This window comes from Protomyctophum bolini (assembly GCF_963924005.1).
Source record: "Protomyctophum bolini genome assembly, chromosome: 2".
Lineage (NCBI taxonomy): Eukaryota > Metazoa > Chordata > Actinopteri > Myctophiformes > Myctophidae > Protomyctophum > Protomyctophum bolini.
The window spans coordinates 32,137,969-32,157,074 of NC_137863.1; the positions used below are offsets into that span (position 1 = coordinate 32,137,969).

Here is a 19,106-nt window from a genome sequence, read left to right on the forward strand (position 1 = left end):
TCTACAACTAGTGACATCCTCTAGACCTACCACCTGTCCTCTTGACCCTCTCCCTCTGCTCCCCTTCATCACCTCCATCATCAACACCTCAGTAACCTCAGGCTGCGTCCCATCTGCCCTCAAGTCAGCCAGAGTAACACCACTCCTCAAGAAACCAACTCTTGACCCCTCAGATGTCAAGAACTACAGACCAGTATCACTCCTTTCATTTATTTCTAAAACCATTGAACGTGTTGTCTCCAACCAGCTCTCTCTCCATCTCTCACAGAACAACCTGCTGGATCCCAACCAGTCCGGATTTAAGAAGGCCCACTCCACAGAAACTGCCCTGCTGGCAGTCACAGAAGCACTACATGCTGACCAAGCTGCTTCCCACTCTGCAGTACTGATCCTCCTATCCCTATCGGCAGCATTTGACACAGTGAACCACCAGCTGCTCCTAGACACCCTAGCGGATCTAGGCATCGGTGGAACGGCACTAAAGTGGTTCTCTTCCTACCTCACCGACCGGACCTACCAGGTTTCCTGGAAAGGTCTGTTATCATCCCCCCGAACCCTCCAAACTGGGGTCCCACAGGGATCTGTACTTGGTCCCCTCCTTTTCTCACTGTACACTAAATCCCTTGGCACTATCATCTCTGCTCACAATATATCCTATCACTGCTACGCCGATGACACACAACTGTTTCTATCCTTCCCCCCCTCTGCCACTCAGGTGGAAGAGCGTATCACCGCATGCCTGGCTGACATCTCACAGTGGATGTCCTCCAACCACCTCAAGCTGAACCCAGACAAGACTGAGCTTCTCTTCTTCCCAGCTAAGTCCTGCCCTATGCGGGAACTAACTATTTCCGTAGACAACGCCCTGGTAACGTCTGTCCCAACAGCCAGGAATCTTGGTGTTGTCCTGGACAGTCAGCTCTCGTTCAAAACTCACATCACAGCTGTCACTCGATCCTGTAGGTTCACACTCTATAACATACGACGAATTAGACCGTTCCTCACCCAGGAATCAGCCCAGCTCCTAATCCAGACAACAGTCTTGTCAAAACTCGACTATTGTAACTCCCTCCTTACTGGCCTACCAGCATGTGCACTTAAGCCTCTCCAGCTGATCCAAAATGCCGCAGCTCGCTTGGTCTTCAACCAGCCAAAATTCTCACAGGTCTCCCCCCTGCTCCGCTCCCTCCACTGGCTCACGGTCGCTGCCCGCACAGAATACAAAACTCTGATGCTGGCATTCAAAGCAACCAAAGGTATGGCTCCCCCATATCTTGCAAGTATGATCGAACCCTACAAACCCTCCCGCTCACTCAGATCAGCCAACGCAGGGAAGCTGGAAGTACCCTCACTAAAAACGCCGGGACAACGCTCCACACGTCCCAAACTCTTCTCCCTTCTGGCTCCAAAACTGTGGAATGCACTTCCCATTGCAGTCAGAACTGCAGCATCACTCCCAATCTTCCACCGTAGTTTGAAAACCCACCTTTTCAGACTCCATCATGGCCCATAGCACTCACCCCACCCCCTTAGATAGCAATTCTGTAGACATTCTGTAGCATTTGATACAGACTTATAGCATGTTATGTAAACAGCATAAGTGCATTGTATGTAGTCATAGCACGTCATAGTACATAATGTATATCATAGTAGTATAGATGTATAGCTTATATGTATAGTTTCATTATAGATATTCCACTGTTACTTTCTTAGCTTACGCATGTTTCATGATAAATGTTTTTATGTGATGTATTCCCCATGCTTTTTGTTCTTGCTTAATGTAAGTCGCTCTGGATTAAGAGCGTCTGCTAAATGCCTAAATTGTAAATTGTCATATTGCCACTTGGATGTCTATTCAATCATTCAAAATGGGTTAATTTATGTTTACCCTTTTAATTTATTTAAAGGCCAGACTAAGCCTAATGTCTGAAGATCTGAAGAAGCAAAGTGCTTGGGTGGAGGAGCTTCAGAGTCTGGTATGTTCTGGTTTTATGCAAATGTATATACTGTACGTACATGGCATCAACTCTAAACTAGAAAGATGCAATTCTGGAAAACAAACTTAAATCTATGCCCAGACGCAAATGGGGATGGCCATTTGCGTTGGTAGTTGCGTCATGACCCAAGGAATCCAGGGAAAAATACTTTAAAGGAGAAACATAGCACCACCATGTGGCTGATTGATGTACCTTTCCTAAATGTATTTTGTAATTATGAACCTCTCCTAAAGGTTTTGTAACTATATTGCTCTTTCTCTGAGAAGAAAGGTACTTGAAGTAATGCGTCCAACGTTTGGCTTACTCTAGAAAGAAGTGAAAGGTGAAATGGTATGGTATGACAATTACTATAGTCTGGTTGTATCTAGTGATATCCTTAAGCAGAATATATTTTCAGTTTGGTTAGTGTGAATGCTAAAAACAGTCATGGTCTGCATGGGTCTTACAAAATCATTAATATCTGACTTGTCTGCTAGTGTTATCTATCATTTGTCTGGGATTGAATTGGAACGATGTGAATTATACAAATGCAGTAAACGTTCATGCACCCCTCAAACATCCACCTCTCGCCTATACCCCACAGAAAGACAAGGACTTGGTGCAGGAGGTTTCAAAGCTTCGCCACTCCCTGGATGATGCAGAAGGATTCAGTCGAGACACAAAAAAGGAATGGGCCATTCTGCGCAGTCAAAATATCAGTCTGAAGGAGAGAGATGTGAGTTACCAGTGTACACACACCTAGTTATGACTTTAGACATTGTATGTGTATAATCGGCGTGGGAATATGTGATCTCATATTTGTATTTCGCTGATGTAATTGCCATTATTGAACAAAAGTACTAGTGTTATGTCCTATGGAACCTGTTTTCCAGGTGGCACAAACTGCCAATTATGAGAAGATGGAGGCTGGGGTCAGTGGCCTGCACCACCAGATGGAGACTGAGAAATCACGCTACAAGAAGATGCAGGCTGACCTCCAGAGAGAACTGAACATGGCCTTCGAGGAGAACACATAACTCACCACTCTGTTGAATGGCAAAGTCCCCAAAAGTAAGTGTTATTTTGCCAAGGAAGACACCACAATTTGTTTTAACCTTGTGGTTATAATAACCCTCATGTTTTGGCCTATAACTCTGCAACCATAAGTGGATTGTATTTCTTAAAAACTGTTTGCTGTTACTCCTACAGATTTTGTCAACACTCTCAACACATTATCTCTACAGTATGTTAAACAACTTGCATAATTCAGATTTATCATGTTTCATAACTTATTTCTTTCCAAAGTTTGCGGGAAGGGCCTACTCTACAAATTATATATTTATTTTTACTCCAGACCAGTAGCATGTTAAATTAACCACTGCAGTACTATCTATGGAGTCTGGACAAAATAAAGTACCGTAATTAATGATATTTTTCCCAGACCTCATTGACAGCATGACCCTTGAGAGAGAGGTGACTAACCTCAAGAAGGAGCTGACTGTTTGCCATGACAAAGAGGGAGAACTCCAAGCTCAGCTGAAGGAGTTGTCACCACTACAGCATCTTCCAGACAAAGTGGATAATTTGTTGAAACAGGTGAGGTTACGCTGCGGTAGCCAACACTAAAAAATAAAAGGTATTCAAATAATTGTTTTACATTTGATCAATGTCATTTATGTAAAACATTTTAATGTACCATTTATAACTTGAGAACATGCTTTTCTTTGTTGCTACCAAACAATTTCAAATAATGGTTAGAAGCTGTTTTTCAACAACCAAAAGTGTCAAATAATGTTTTAGGAGCTGTTTCTCAATAACCAAAAGTGTAAAATAATGTTTTAGGAGCTGTTTCTCAACAACCAAAGTGTCAAATAATGGTTAGAAGCTGTTTTTCAACAACCAAAAGTGTCAAATAATGTTTTAGGAGCTGTTTCTCAATAACCAAAAGTGTAAAATAATGTTTTAGGAGCTGTTTCTCAACAACCAAAGTGTCAAATAATGGTTAGAAGCTGTTTTTCAACAACCAAAAGTGTCAAATAATGTTTTAGGAGCTGTTTCTCAACAACCAAAAGTGTAAAATAATGTTTTAGGAGCTGTTTCTCAACAACCAAAGTGTCAAATAATGGTTAGAAGCTGTTTTTCAACAACCAAAAGTGTCAAATAATGTTTTAGGAGCTGTTTCTCAATAACCAAAAGTGTAAAATAATGTTTTAGGATCTGTTTCTCAACAACCAAAGTGTCAAATAATGGTTAGAAGCTGTTTTTCAACAACCAAAAGTGTCAAATAATGTTTTAGGAGCTGTTTCTCAATAACCAAAAGTGTAAAATAATGTTCTAGGAGCTGTTTCTCAACAACCAAAGTGTCAAATAATGGTTAGAAGCTGTTTTTCAACAACCAAAAGTGTCAAATAATGTTTTAGGAGCTGTTTCTCAATAACCAAAAGTGTCAAATAATGTTTTAGGAGCTGTTTCTCAACAACCAAAGTGTCAAATAATGGTTAGAAGCTGTTTTTCAACAACCAAAAGTGTCAAATAATGTTTTAGGAGCTGTTTCTCAACAACCAAAAGTGTAAAATAATGTTTTAGGAGCTGTTTCTCAACAACCAAAGTGTCAAATAATGGTTAGAAGCTGTTTTTCAACAACCAAAAGTGTCAAATAATGTTTTAGGAGCTGTTTCTCAACAACCAAAAGTGTAAAATAATGTTTTAGGAGCTGTTTCTCAACAACCAAAGTGTCAAATAATGGTTAGAAGCTGTTTTTCAACAACCAAAAGTGTCAAATAATGTTTTAGGAGCTGTTTCTCAATAACCAAAAGTGTAAAATAATGTTTTAGGAGCTGTTTCTCAACAACCAAAGTGTCAAATAATGGTTAGAAGCTGTTTTTCAACAACCAAAAGTGTCAAATAATGTTTTAGGAGCTGTTTCTCACTAACCAAAAGTGTAAAATAATGTTTTAGGAGCTGTTTCTCAACAACCAAAGTGTCAAATAATGGTTAGAAGCTGTTTTTCAACAACCAAAAGTGTCAAATAATGTTTTAGGAGCTGTTTCTCAATAACCAAAAGTGTAAAATAATGTTTTAGGAGCTGTTTCTCAACAACCAAAGTGTCAAATAATGGTTAGAAGCTGTTTTTCAACAACCAAAAGTGTCAAATAATGTTTTAGGAGCTGTTTCTCAACAACCAAAAGTGTAAAATAATGTTTTAGGAGCTGTTTCTCAACAACCAAAGTGTCAAATAATGGTTAGAAGCTGTTTTTCAACAACCAAAAGTGTCAAATAATGTTTTAGGAGCTGTTTCTCAATAACCAAAAGTGTAAAATAATGTTTTAGGAGCTGTTTCTCAACAACCAAAGTGTCAAATAATGGTTAGAAGCTGTTTTTCAACAACCAAAAGTGTCAAATAATGTTTTAGGAGCTGTTTCTCACTAACCAAAAGTGTAAAATAATGTTTTAGGAGCTGTTTCTCAACAACCAAAGTGTCAAATAATGGTTAGAAGCTGTTTTTCAACAACCAAAAGTGTCAAATAATGTTTTAGGAGCTGTTTCTCAATAACCAAAAGTGTAAAATAATGTTTTAGGAGCTGTTTCTCAACAACCAAAGTGTCAAATAATGGTTAGAAGCTGTTTTTCAACAACCAAAAGTGTCAAATAATGTTTTAGGAGCTGTTTCTCAACAACCAAAAGTGTAAAATAATGTTTTAGGAGCTGTTTCTCAACAACCAAAGTGTCAAATAATGGTTAGAAGCTGTTTTTCAACAACCAAAAGTGTCAAATAATGTTTTAGGAGCTGTTTCTCAATAACCAAAAGTGTAAAATAATGTTTTAGGAGCTGTTTCTCAACAACCAAAGTGTCAAATAATGGTTAGAAGCTGTTTTTCAACAACCAAAAGTGTCAAATAATGTTTTAGGAGCTGTTTCTCACTAACCAAAAGTGTAAAATAATGTTTTAGGAGCTGTTTCTCAACAACCAAAGTGTCAAATAATGGTTAGAAGCTGTTTTTCAACAACCAAAAGTGTCAAATAATGTTTTAGGAGCTGTTTCTCAATAACCAAAAGTGTAAAATAATGTTTTAGGAGCTGTTTCTCAACAACCAAAGTGTCAAATAATGGTTAGAAGCTGTTTTTCAACAACCAAAAGTGTCAAATAATGTTTTAGGAGCTGTTTCTCAATAACCAAAAGTGTAAAATAATGTTTTAGGAGCTGTTTCTCAACAACCAAAGTGTCAAATAATGGTTAGAAGCTGTTTTTCAACAACCAAAAGTGTCAAATAATGTTTTAGGAGCTGTTTCTCACTAACCAAAAGTGTAAAATAATGTTTTAGGAGCTGTTTCTCAACAACCAAAGTGTCAAATAATGGTTAGAAGCTGTTTTTCAACAACCAAAAGTGTCAAATAATGTTTTAGGAGCTGTTTCTCAATAACCAAAAGTGTAAAATAATGTTTTAGGAGCTGTTTCTCAACAACCAAAGTGTCAAATAATGGTTAGAAGCTGTTTTTCAACAACCAAAAGTGTCAAATAATGTTTTAGGAGCTGTTTCTCAATAACCAAAAGTGTAAATAATTTAAATAATTTGCCTCCCAAAATAATTTGCCAAAATAATTTGCCTCCCAAAATAATTTGCCTCCCAAAATAATTTGCCAAAATAATTTGCCTCCCAAAATAATTTGCCAAAATAATTTGCCTCCCAAAATAATTTGCCTCCCAAAATTATTTGCCAAAATTATTTGCCTCCCAAAATAATTTGCCTCCCAAAATAATTTGCCTCCCAAAATAATTTGCCTCCCAAAATAATTTGCCTCCCAAAATAATTTGCCTCCCAAAATAATTTGCCAAAATAATTTGCCTCCCAAAATAATTTGCCTCCCAAAATAATTTGCCAAAATAATTTGCCTCCCAAAATAATTTGCCAAAATAATTTGCCTTCCAAAATAATTTGCCTCCCAAAATCATTTGCCTGCCAAAATAATTTGCCAAAATAATTTGCCTCCCAAAATAATTTGCCAAAATAATTTGCCTCCCAAAATAATTTGCCTCCCAAAATAATTTGCCTCCCAAAATAATTTGCCAAAATAATTTGCCTCCTAAAATAATTTGCCAAAATAATTTGCCTCCCAAAATAATTTGCCAAAATAATTTGCCTCCCAAAATAATTTGCCAAAATAATTTGCCTCCCAAAATAATTTGCCAAAATAATTTGCCTCCCAAAATAATTTGCCAAAATAATTTGCCTCCCAAAATAATTTTCCTCCCAAAATAATTTGCCAAAATAATTTGCCTCCCAAAATAATTTGCCAAAATAATTTGCCTCCCAAAATAATTTGCCTCCCAAAATAATTTGCCTCCCAAAATAATTTGCCAAAATAATTTGCCTCCCAAAATAATTTGCCTCCCAAAATAATTTGCCTCCCAAAATAATTTGCCTCCCAAAATAATAATAATCACCAATAATAATAACCAAAAGTGTCAAATAATGTTTTAGGAGCTGTTTCTCAATAACCAAAAGTGTAAAATAATGTTTTAGGATCTGTTTCTCAACAACCAAAGTGTCAAATAATGGTTAGAAGCTGTTTTTCAACAACCAAAAGTGTCAAATAATGTTTTAGGAGCTGTTTATCACTAACCAAAAGTGTAAAATAATGTTTTAGGAGCTGTTTCTCAACAACCAAAGTGTCAAATAATGGTTAGAAGCTGTTTTTCAACAACCAAAAGTGTCAAATAATGTTTTAGGAGCTGTTTCTCAATATCCAAAAGTGTAAAATAATGTTTTAGGAGCTGTTTCTCAACAACCAAAGTGTCAAATAATGGTTAGAAGCTGTTTTTCAACAACCAAAAGTGTCAAATAATGTTTTAGGAGCTGTTTCTCAACAACCAAAAGTGTAAAATAATGTTTTAGGAGCTGTTTCTCAACAACCAAAGTGTCAAATAATGGTTAGAAGCTGTTTTTCAACAACCAAAAGTGTCAAATAATGTTTTAGGAGCTGTTTCTCAATAACCAAAAGTGTAAAATAATGTTTTAGGAGCTGTTTCTCAACAACCAAAGTGTCAAATAATGGTTAGAAGCTGTTTTTCAACAACCAAAAGTGTCAAATAATGTTTTAGGAGCTGTTTCTCACTAACCAAAAGTGTAAAATAATGTTTTAGGAGCTGTTTCTCAACAACCAAAGTGTCAAATAATGGTTAGAAGCTGTTTTTCAACAACCAAAAGTGTCAAATAATGTTTTAGGAGCTGTTTCTCAATAACCAAAAGTGTAAAATAATGTTTTAGGAGCTGTTTCTCAACAACCAAAGTGTCAAATAATGGTTAGAAGCTTTTTTTCAACAACCAAAAGTGTCAAATAATGTTTTAGGAGCTGTTTCTCAATAACCAAAAGTGTAAAATAATGTTTTAGGAGCTGTTTCTCAACAACCAAAGTGTCAAATAATGGTTAGAAGCTGTTTTTCAACAACCAAAAGTGTCAAATAATGTTTTAGGAGCTGTTTCTCAATAACCAAAAGTGTAAAATAATGTTTTAGGAGCTGTTTCTCAACAACCAAAGTGTCAAATAATGGTTAGAAGCTGTTTTTCAACAACCAAAAGTGTCAAATAATGTTTTAGGAGCTGTTTGTCAATAACCAAAAGTGTAAAATAATGTTTTAGGAGCTGTTTCTCAACAACCAAAGTGTCAAATAATGGTTAGAAGCTGTTTTTCAACAACCAAAAGTGTCAAATAATGTTTTAGGAGCTGTTTCTCAATAACCAAAAGTGTAAAATAATGTTTTAGGAGCTGTTTCTCAACAACCAAAGTGTCAAATAATGGTTAGAAGCTGTTTTTCAACAACCAAAAGTGTCAAATAATGTTTTAGGAGCTGTTTCTCACTAACCAAAAGTGTAAAATAATGTTTTAGGAGCTGTTTCTCAACAACCAAAGTGTCAAATAATGGTTAGAAGCTGTTTTTCAACAACCAAAAGTGTCAAATAATGTTTTAGGAGCTGTTTCTCAATAACCAAAAGTGTAAAATAATGTTTTAGGAGCTGTTTCTCAACAACCAAAGTGTCAAATAATGGTTAGAAGCTGTTTTTCAACAACCAAAAGTGTCAAATAATGTTTTAGGAGCTGTTTCTCAACAACCAAAAGTGTAAAATAATGTTTTAGGAGCTGTTTCTCAACAACCAAAGTGTCAAATAATGGTTAGAAGCTGTTTTTCAACAACCAAAAGTGTCAAATAATGTTTTAGGAGCTGTTTCTCAACAACCAAAAGTGTAAAATAATGTTTTAGGAGCTGTTTCTCAACAACCAAAGTGTCAAATAATGGTTAGAAGCTGTTTTTCAACAACCAAAAGTGTCAAATAATGTTTTAGGAGCTGTTTCTCAACAACCAAAAGTGTAAAATAATGTTTTAGGAGCTGTTTCTCAACAACCAAAGTGTCAAATAATGGTTAGAAGCTGTTTTTCAACAACCAAAAGTGTCAAATAATGTTTTAGGAGCTGTTTCTCAATAACCAAAAGTGTAAAATAATGTTTTAGGAGCTGTTTCTCAACAACCAAAGTGTCAAATAATGGTTAGAAGCTGTTTTTCAACAACCAAAAGTGTCAAATAATGTTTTAGGAGCTGTTTCTCACTAACCAAAAGTGTAAAATAATGTTTTAGGAGCTGTTTCTCAACAACCAAAGTGTCAAATAATGGTTAGAAGCTGTTTTTCAACAACCAAAAGTGTCAAATAATGTTTTAGGAGCTGTTTCTCAATAACCAAAAGTGTAAAATAATGTTTTAGGAGCTGTTTCTCAACAACCAAAGTGTCAAATAATGGTTAGAAGCTGTTTTTCAACAACCAAAAGTGTCAAATAATGTTTTAGGAGCTGTTTCTCAATAACCAAAAGTGTAAAATAATGTTTTAGGAGCTGTTTCTCAACAACCAAAGTGTCAAATAATGGTTAGAAGCTGTTTTTCAACAACCAAAAGTGTCAAATAATGTTTTAGGAGCTGTTTCTCAATAACCAAAAGTGTAAAATAATGTTTTAGGAGCTGTTTCTCAACAACCAAAGTGTCAAATAATGGTTAGAAGCTGTTTTTCAACAACCAAAAGTGTCAAATAATGTTTTAGGAGCTGTTTGTCAATAACCAAAAGTGTAAAATAATGTTTTAGGAGCTGTTTCTCAACAACCAAAGTGTCAAATAATGGTTAGAAGCTGATTTTCAACAACCAAAAGTGTCAAATAATGTTTTAGGAGCTGTTTCTCAATAACCAAAAGTGTAAAATAATGTTTTAGGAGCTGTTTCTCAACAACCAAAGTGTCAAATAATGGTTAGAAGCTGTTTTTCAACAACCAAAAGTGTCAAATAATGTTTTAGGAGCTGTTTCTCACTAACCAAAAGTGTAAAATAATGTTTTAGGAGCTGTTTCTCAACAACCAAAGTGTCAAATAATGGTTAGAAGCTGTTTTTCAACAACCAAAAGTGTCAAATAATGTTTTAGGAGCTGTTTCTCAATAACCAAAAGTGTAAAATAATGTTTTAGGAGCTGTTTCTCAACAACCAAAGTGTCAAATAATGGTTAGAAGCTGTTTTTCAACAACCAAAAGTGTCAAATAATGTTTTAGGAGCTGTTTCTCAACAACCAAAAGTGTAAAATAATGTTTTAGGAGCTGTTTCTCAACAACCAAAGTGTCAAATAATGGTTAGAAGCTGTTTTTCAACAACCAAAAGTGTCAAATAATGTTTTAGGAGCTGTTTCTCAATAACCAAAAGTGTAAAATAATGTTTTAGGAGCTGTTTCTCAACAACCAAAGTGTCAAATAATGGTTAGAAGCTGTTTTTCAACAACCAAAAGTGTCAAATAATGTTTTAGGAGCTGTTTCTCACTAACCAAAAGTGTAAAATAATGTTTTAGGAGCTGTTTCTCAACAACCAAAGTGTCAAATAATGGTTAGAAGCTGTTTTTCAACAACCAAAAGTGTCAAATAATGTTTTAGGAGCTGTTTGTCAATAACCAAAAGTGTAAAATAATGTTTTAGGAGCTGTTTCTCAACAACCAAAGTGTCAAATAATGGTTAGAAGCTGTTTTTCAACAACCAAAAGTGTCAAATAATGTTTTAGGAGCTGTTTCTCAATAACCAAAAGTGTAAAATAATGTTTTAGGAGCTGTTTCTCAACAACCAAAGTGTCAAATAATGGTTAGAAGCTGTTTTTCAACAACCAAAAGTGTCAAATAATGTTTTAGGAGCTGTTTCTCAATAACCAAAAGTGTAAAATAATGTTTTAGGAGCTGTTTCTCAACAACCAAAGTGTCAAATAATGGTTAGAAGCTGTTTTTCAACAACCAAAAGTGTCAAATAATGTTTTAGGAGCTGTTTCTCAATAACCAAAAGTGTAAAATAATGTTTTAGGAGCTGTTTCTCAACAACCAAAGTGTCAAATAATGGTTAGAAGCTGTTTTTCAACAACCAAAAGTGTCAAATAATGTTTTAGGAGCTGTTTCTCAATAACCAAAAGTGTAAAATAATGTTTTAGGAGCTGTTTCTCAACAACCAAAGTGTCAAATAATGGTTAGAAGCTGTTTTTCAACAACCAAAAGTGTCAAATAATGTTTTAGGAGCTGTTTCTCAATAACCCCAAAATAATTTGCCAAAATAATTTGCCTCCCAAAATAATTTGCCTCCCAAAATAATTTGCCAAAATAATTTGCCTCCCAAAATAATTTGCCAAAATAATTTGCCTCCCAAAATAATTTGCCTGCCAAAATTATTTGCCTCCCAAAATAATTTGCCTCCCAAAATAATTTGCCTCCCAAAATAATTTGCCAAAATAATTTGCCTCCCAAAATAATTTGCCAAAATAATTTGCCTCCCAAAATAATTTGCCAAAATAATTTGCCTCCCAAAATAATTTGCCAAAATAATTTGCCTTCCAAAATAATTTGCCTCCCAAAATCATTTGCCTGCCAAAATAATTTGCCAAAATAATTTGCCTCCCAAAATAATTTGCCTCCCAAAATAATTTGCCTCCCAAAATAATTTGCCTCCCAAAATAATTTGCCTCCCAAAATAATTTGCCTCCCAAAATAATTTGCCTCCCAAAATAATTTGCCTCCTAAAATAATTTGCCAAAATAATTTGCCAAAATAATTTGCCAAAATAATTTGCCTCCCAAAATAATTTGCCAAAATAATTTGCCTCCCAAAATAATTTGCCAAAATAATTTGCCTCCCAAAATAATTTGCCAAAATAATTTGCCTTCCAAAATAATTTGCCTCCCAAAATCATTTGCCTGCCAAAATAATTTGCCAAAATAATTTGCCTCCCAAAATAATTTGCCAAAATAATTTGCCTCCCAAAATAATTTGCCTCCCAAAATAATTTGCCTCCCAAAATAATTTGCCTCCCAAAATAATTTGCCAAAATAATTTGCCTCCTAAAATAATTTGCCAAAATAATTTGCCAAAATAATTTGCCAAAATAATTTGCCTCCCAAAATAATTTGCCAAAATAATTTGCCTCCCAAAATAATTTGCCAAAATAATTTGCCTTCCAAAATAATTTGCCTCCCAAAATCATTTGCCTGCCAAAATAATTTGCCAAAATAATTTGCCTCCCAAAATAATTTGCCTCCCAAAATAATTTGCCAAAATAATTTGCCTCCCAAAATAATTTGCCAAAATAATTTGCCTCCTAAAATAATTTGCCAAAATAATTTGCCAAAATAATTTGCCAAAATAATTTGCCAAAATAATTTGCCAAAATAATTTGCCAAAATAATTTGCCTCCCAAAATAATTTGCCTCCCAAAATAATTTGCCTCCCAAAATAATTTGCCAAAATAATTTGCCTCCTAAAATAATTTGCCAAAATAATTTGCCAAAATAATTTGCCAAAATAATTTGCCAAAATAATTTGCCTCCCAAAATAATTTGCCAAAATAATTTGCCTCCCAAAATAATTTGCCAAAATAATTTGCCTCCCAAAATAATTTGCCAAAATAATTTGCCTTCCAAAATAATTTGCCTCCCAAAATCATTTGCCTGCCAAAATAATTTGCCAAAATAATTTGCCTCCCAAAATAATTTGCCAAAATAATTTGCCTCCCAAAATAATTTGCCTCCCAAAATAATTTGCCTCCCAAAATAATTTGCCTCCCAAAATAATTTGCCTCCCAAAATAATTTGCCAAAATAATTTGCCTCCTAAAATAATTTGCCAAAATAATTTGCCAAAATAATTTGCCAAAATAATTTGCCTCCCAAAATAATTTGCCAAAATAATTTGCCTCCCAAAATAATTTGCCAAAATAATTTGCCTTCCAAAATAATTTGCCTCCCAAAATCATTTGCCTGCCAAAATAATTTGCCAAAATAATTTGCCTCCCAAAATAATTTGCCAAAATAATTTGCCTCCCAAAATAATTTGCCTCCCAAAATAATTTGCCAAAATAATTTGCCTCCTAAAATAATTTGCCAAAATAATTTGCCAAAATAATTTGCCTCCCAAAATAATTTGCCAAAATAATTTGCCTCCCAAAATAATTTGCCTCCCAAAATAATTTGCCAAAATAATTTGCCTCCCAAAATAATTTGCCAAAATAATTTGCCTCCCAAAATAATTTGCCTCCCAAAATAATTTGCCAAAATAATTTGCCTCCCAAAATAATTTTCCTCCCAAAATAATTTGCCAAAATAATTTGCCTCCCAAAATAATTTGCCAAAATAATTTGCCTCCCAAAATAATTTGCCAAAATAATTTGCCTCCCAAAATAATTTGCCTCCCAAAATAATTTGCCTCCCAAAATAATTTGCCTCCCAAAATAATAATAATCACCAATAATAATAACCAAAAGTGTCAAATAATGTTTTAGGAGCTGTTTCTCAATAACCAAAAGTGTAAAATAATGTTTTAGGATCTGTTTCTCAACAACCAAAGTGTCAAATAATGGTTAGAAGCTGTTTTTCAACAACCAAAAGTGTCAAATAATGTTTTAGGAGCTGTTTCTCACTAACCAAAAGTGTAAAATAATGTTTTAGGAGCTGTTTCTCAACAACCAAAGTGTCAAATAATGGTTAGAAGCTGTTTTTCAACAACCAAAAGTGTCAAATAATGTTTTAGGAGCTGTTTCTCAATAACCAAAAGTGTAAAATAATGTTTTAGGAGCTGTTTCTCAACAACCAAAGTGTCAAATAATGGTTAGAAGCTGTTTTTCAACAACCAAAAGTGTCAAATAATGTTTTAGGAGCTGTTTCTCAACAACCAAAAGTGTAAAATAATGTTTTAGGAGCTGTTTCTCAACAACCAAAGTGTCAAATAATGGTTAGAAGCTGTTTTTCAACAACCAAAAGTGTCAAATAATGTTTTAGGAGCTGTTTCTCAATAACCAAAAGTGTAAAATAATGTTTTAGGAGCTGTTTCTCAACAACCAAAGTGTCAAATAATGGTTAGAAGCTGTTTTTCAACAACCAAAAGTGTCAAATAATGTTTTAGGAGCTGTTTGTCAATAACCAAAAGTGTAAAATAATGTTTTAGGAGCTGTTTCTCAACAACCAAAGTGTCAAATAATGGTTAGAAGCTGTTTTTCAACAACCAAAAGTGTCAAATAATGTTTTAGGAGCTGTTTCTCAATAACCAAAAGTGTAAAATAATGTTTTAGGAGCTGTTTCTCAACAACCAAAGTGTCAAATAATGGTTAGAAGCTGTTTTTCAACAACCAAAAGTGTCAAATAATGTTTTAGGAGCTGTTTCTCAATAACCAAAAGTGTAAAATAATGTTTTAGGAGCTGTTTCTCAACAACCAAAGTGTCAAATAATGGTTAGAAGCTGTTTTTCAACAACCAAAAGTGTCAAATAATGTTTTAGGAGCTGTTTCTCACTAACCAAAAGTGTAAAATAATGTTTTAGGAGCTGTTTCTCAACAACCAAAGTGTCAAATAATGGTTAGAAGCTGTTTTTCAACAACCAAAAGTGTCAAATAATGTTTTAGGAGCTGTTTCTCAATAACCAAAAGTGTAAAATAATGTTTTAGGAGCTGTTTCTCAACAACCAAAGTGTCAAATAATGGTTAGAAGCTGTTTTTCAACAACCAAAAGTGTCAAATAATGTTTTAGGAGCTGTTTCTCAACAACCAAAAGTGTAAAGTAATGTTTTAGGAGCTGTTTCTCAACAACCAAAGTGTCAAATAATGGTTAGAAGCTGTTTTTCAACAACCAAAAGTGTCAAATAATGTTTTAGGAGCTGTTTCTCAACAACCAAAAGTGTAAAATAATGTTTTAGGAGCTGTTTCTCAACAACCAAAGTGTCAAATAATGGTTAGAAGCTGTTTTTCAACAACCAAAAGTGTCAAATAATGTTTTAGGAGCTGTTTCTCAATAACCAAAAGTGTAAAATAATGTTTTAGGAGCTGTTTCTCAACAACCAAAGTGTCAAATAATGGTTAGAAGCTGTTTTTCAACAACCAAAAGTGTCAAATAATGTTTTAGGAGCTGTTTCTCACTAACCAAAAGTGTAAAATAATGTTTTAGGAGCTGTTTCTCAACAACCAAAGTGTCAAATAATGGTTAGAAGCTGTTTTTCAACAACCAAAAGTGTCAAATAATGTTTTAGGAGCTGTTTCTCAATAACCAAAAGTGTAAAATAATGTTTTAGGAGCTGTTTCTCAACAACCAAAGTGTCAAATAATGGTTAGAAGCTGTTTTTCAACAACCAAAAGTGTCAAATAATGTTTTAGGAGCTGTTTCTCAACAACCAAAAGTGTAAAATAATGTTTTAGGAGCTGTTTCTCAACAACCAAAGTGTCAAATAATGGTTAGAAGCTGTTTTTCAACAACCAAAAGTGTCAAATAATGTTTTAGGAGCTGTTTCTCAATAACCAAAAGTGTAAAATAATGTTTTAGGAGCTGTTTCTCAACAACCAAAGTGTCAAATAATGGTTAGAAGCTGTTTTTCAACAACCAAAAGTGTCAAATAATGTTTTAGGAGCTGTTTCTCACTAACCAAAAGTGTAAAATAATGTTTTAGGAGCTGTTTCTCAACAACCAAAGTGTCAAATAATGGTTAGAAGCTGTTTTTCAACAACCAAAAGTGTCAAATAATGTTTTAGGAGCTGTTTGTCAATAACCAAAAGTGTAAAATAATGTTTTAGGAGCTGTTTCTCAACAACCAAAGTGTCAAATAATGGTTAGAAGCTGATTTTCAACAACCAAAAGTGTCAAATAATGTTTTAGGAGCTGTTTCTCAATAACCAAAAGTGTAAAATAATGTTTTAGGAGCTGTTTCTCAACAACCAAAGTGTCAAATAATGGTTAGAAGCTGTTTTTCAACAACCAAAAGTGTCAAATAATGTTTTAGGAGCTGTTTCTCACTAACCAAAAGTGTAAAATAATGTTTTAGGAGCTGTTTCTCAACAACCAAAGTGTCAAATAATGGTTAGAAGCTGTTTTTCAACAACCAAAAGTGTCAAATAATGTTTTAGGAGCTGTTTCTCAATAACCAAAAGTGTAAAATAATGTTTTAGGAGCTGTTTCTCAACAACCAAAGTGTCAAATAATGGTTAGAAGCTGTTTTTCAACAACCAAAAGTGTCAAATAATGTTTTAGGAGCTGTTTCTCAACAACCAAAAGTGTAAAATAATGTTTTAGGAGCTGTTTCTCAACAACCAAAGTGTCAAATAATGGTTAGAAGCTGTTTTTCAACAACCAAAAGTGTCAAATAATGTTTTAGGAGCTGTTTCTCAATAACCAAAAGTGTAAAATAATGTTTTAGGAGCTGTTTCTCAACAACCAAAGTGTCAAATAATGGTTAGAAGCTGTTTTTCAACAACCGAAAGTGTCAAATAATGTTTTAGGAGCTGTTTCTCACTAACCAAAAGTGTAAAATAATGTTTTAGGAGCTGTTTCTCAACAACCAAAGTGTCAAATAATGGTTAGAAGCTGTTTTTCAACAACCAAAAGTGTCAAATAATGTTTTAGGAGCTGTTTGTCAATAACCAAAAGTGTAAAATAATGTTTTAGGAGCTGTTTCTCAACAACCAAAGTGTCAAATAATGGTTAGAAGCTGTTTTTCAACAACCAAAAGTGTCAAATAATGTTTTAGGAGCTGTTTCTCAATAACCAAAAGTGTAAAATAATGTTTTAGGAGCTGTTTCTCAACAACCAAAGTGTCAAATAATGGTTAGAAGCTGTTTTTCAACAACCAAAAGTGTCAAATAATGTTTTAGGAGCTGTTTCTCAATAACCAAAAGTGTAAAATAATGTTTTAGGAGCTGTTTCTCAACAACCAAAGTGTCAAATAATGGTTAGAAGCTGTTTTTCAACAACCAAAAGTGTCAAATAATGTTTTAGGAGCTGTTTCTCACTAACCAAAAGTGTAAAATAATGTTTTAGGAGCTGTTTCTCAACAACCAAAGTGTCAAATAATGGTTAGAAGCTGTTTTTCAACAACCAAAAGTGTCAAATAATGTTTTAGGAGCTGTTTCTCAATAACCAAAAGTGTAAAATAATGTTTTAGGAGCTGTTTCTCAACAACCAAAGTGTCAAATAATGGTTAGAAGCTGTTTTTCAACAACCAAAAGTGTCAAATAATGTTTTAGGAGCTGTTTCTCAATAACCAAAAGTGTAAATAATTTAAATAATTTGCCTCCCAAAATAATTTGCCAAAATAATTTGCCTCCCAAAATAATTTGCCTCCCAAAATAATTTGCCAAAATAATTTGCCTCCCAAAATAATTTGCCAAAATAATTTGCCTCCCAAAATAATTTGCCTGCCAAAATTATTTGCCTCCCAAAATAATTTGCCTCCCAAAATAATTTGCCAAAATAATTTGCCTCCCAAAATAATTTGCCAAAATAATTTGCCTCCCAAAATAATTTGCCAAAATAATTTGCCTCCCAAAATAATTTGCCAAAATAATTTGCCTTCCAAAATAATTTGCCTCCCAAAATCATTTGCCTGCCAAAATAATTTGCCAAAATAATTTGCCTCCCAAAATAATTTGCCTCCCAAAATAATTTGCCTCCCAAAATAATTTGCCTCCCAAAATAATTTGCCTCCCAAAATAATTTGCCTCCCAAAATAATTTGCCTCCTAAAATAATTTGCCAAAATAATTTGCCAAAATAATTTGCCAAAATAATTTGCCTCCCAAAATAATTTGCCAAAATAATTTGCCTCCCAAAATAATTTGCCAAAATAATTTGCCTCCCAAAATAATTTGCCAAAATAATTTGCCTTCCAAAATAATTTGCCTCCCAAAATCATTTGCCTGCCAAAATAATTTGCCAAAATAATTTGCCTCCCAAAATAATTTGCCAAAATAATTTGCCTCCCAAAATAATTTGCCTCCCAAAATAATTTGCCTCCCAAAATAATTTGCCTCCCAAAATAATTTGCCAAAATAATTTGCCTCCTAAAATAATTTGCCAAAATAATTTGCCAAAATAATTTGCCAAAATAATTTGCCTCCCAAAATAATTTGCCAAAATAATTTGCCTCCCAAAATAATTTGCCAAAATAATTTGCCTTCCAAAATAATTTGCCTCCCAAAATCATTTGCCTGCCAAAATAATTTGCCAAAATAATTTGCCTCCCAAAATAATTTGCCAAAATAATTTGCCTCCCAAAATAATTTGCCTCCCAAAATAATTTGCCTCCCAAAATAATTTGCCTCCTAAAATAATTTGCCAAAATAATTTGCCAAAATAATTTGCCAAAATAATTTGCCTCCCAAAATAATTTGCCAAAATAATTTGCCAAAATAATTTGCCTCCCAAAATAATTTGCCTCCCAAAATAATTTGCCTCCCAAAATAATTTGCCAAAATAATTTGCCTCCTAAAATAATTTGCCAAAATAATTTGCCAAAATAATTTGCCAAAATAATTTGCCAAAATAATTTGCCTCCCAAAATAATTTGCCAAAATAATTTGCCTCCCAAAATAATTTGCCAAAATAATTTGCCTCCCAAAATAATTTGCCAAAATAATTTGCCTTCCAAAATAATTTGCCTCCCAAAATCATTTGCCTGCCAAAATAATTTGCCAAAATAATTTGCCTCCCAAAATAATTTGCCAAAATAATTTGCCTCCCAAAATAATTTGCCTCCCAAAATAATTTGCCTCCCAAAATAATTTGCCTCCCAAAATAATTTGCCTCCCAAAATAATTTGCCAAAATAATTT

At 33.8% G+C, this 19,106-nt stretch overlaps 1 protein-coding gene across 1 annotated transcript in view; it reads left to right on the plus strand.

The window, feature by feature from the left end:
* The first annotated feature begins 1,847 nt into the window (after positions 1 to 1,847).
* Positions 1,848 to 19,106, plus strand: part of LOC308336248 (protein SSUH2 homolog) — a 114,035-nt gene continuing 96,776 nt past the window's right edge. The window contains exons 1-4 of the mRNA XM_080793555.1: positions 1,848 to 1,976; positions 2,581 to 2,712; positions 2,870 to 3,047; positions 3,418 to 3,572. The gene's annotated coding sequence lies outside the window, so the exon portion shown is untranslated. The remainder of the gene's footprint in view (positions 1,977 to 2,580; positions 2,713 to 2,869; positions 3,048 to 3,417; positions 3,573 to 19,106) is intronic.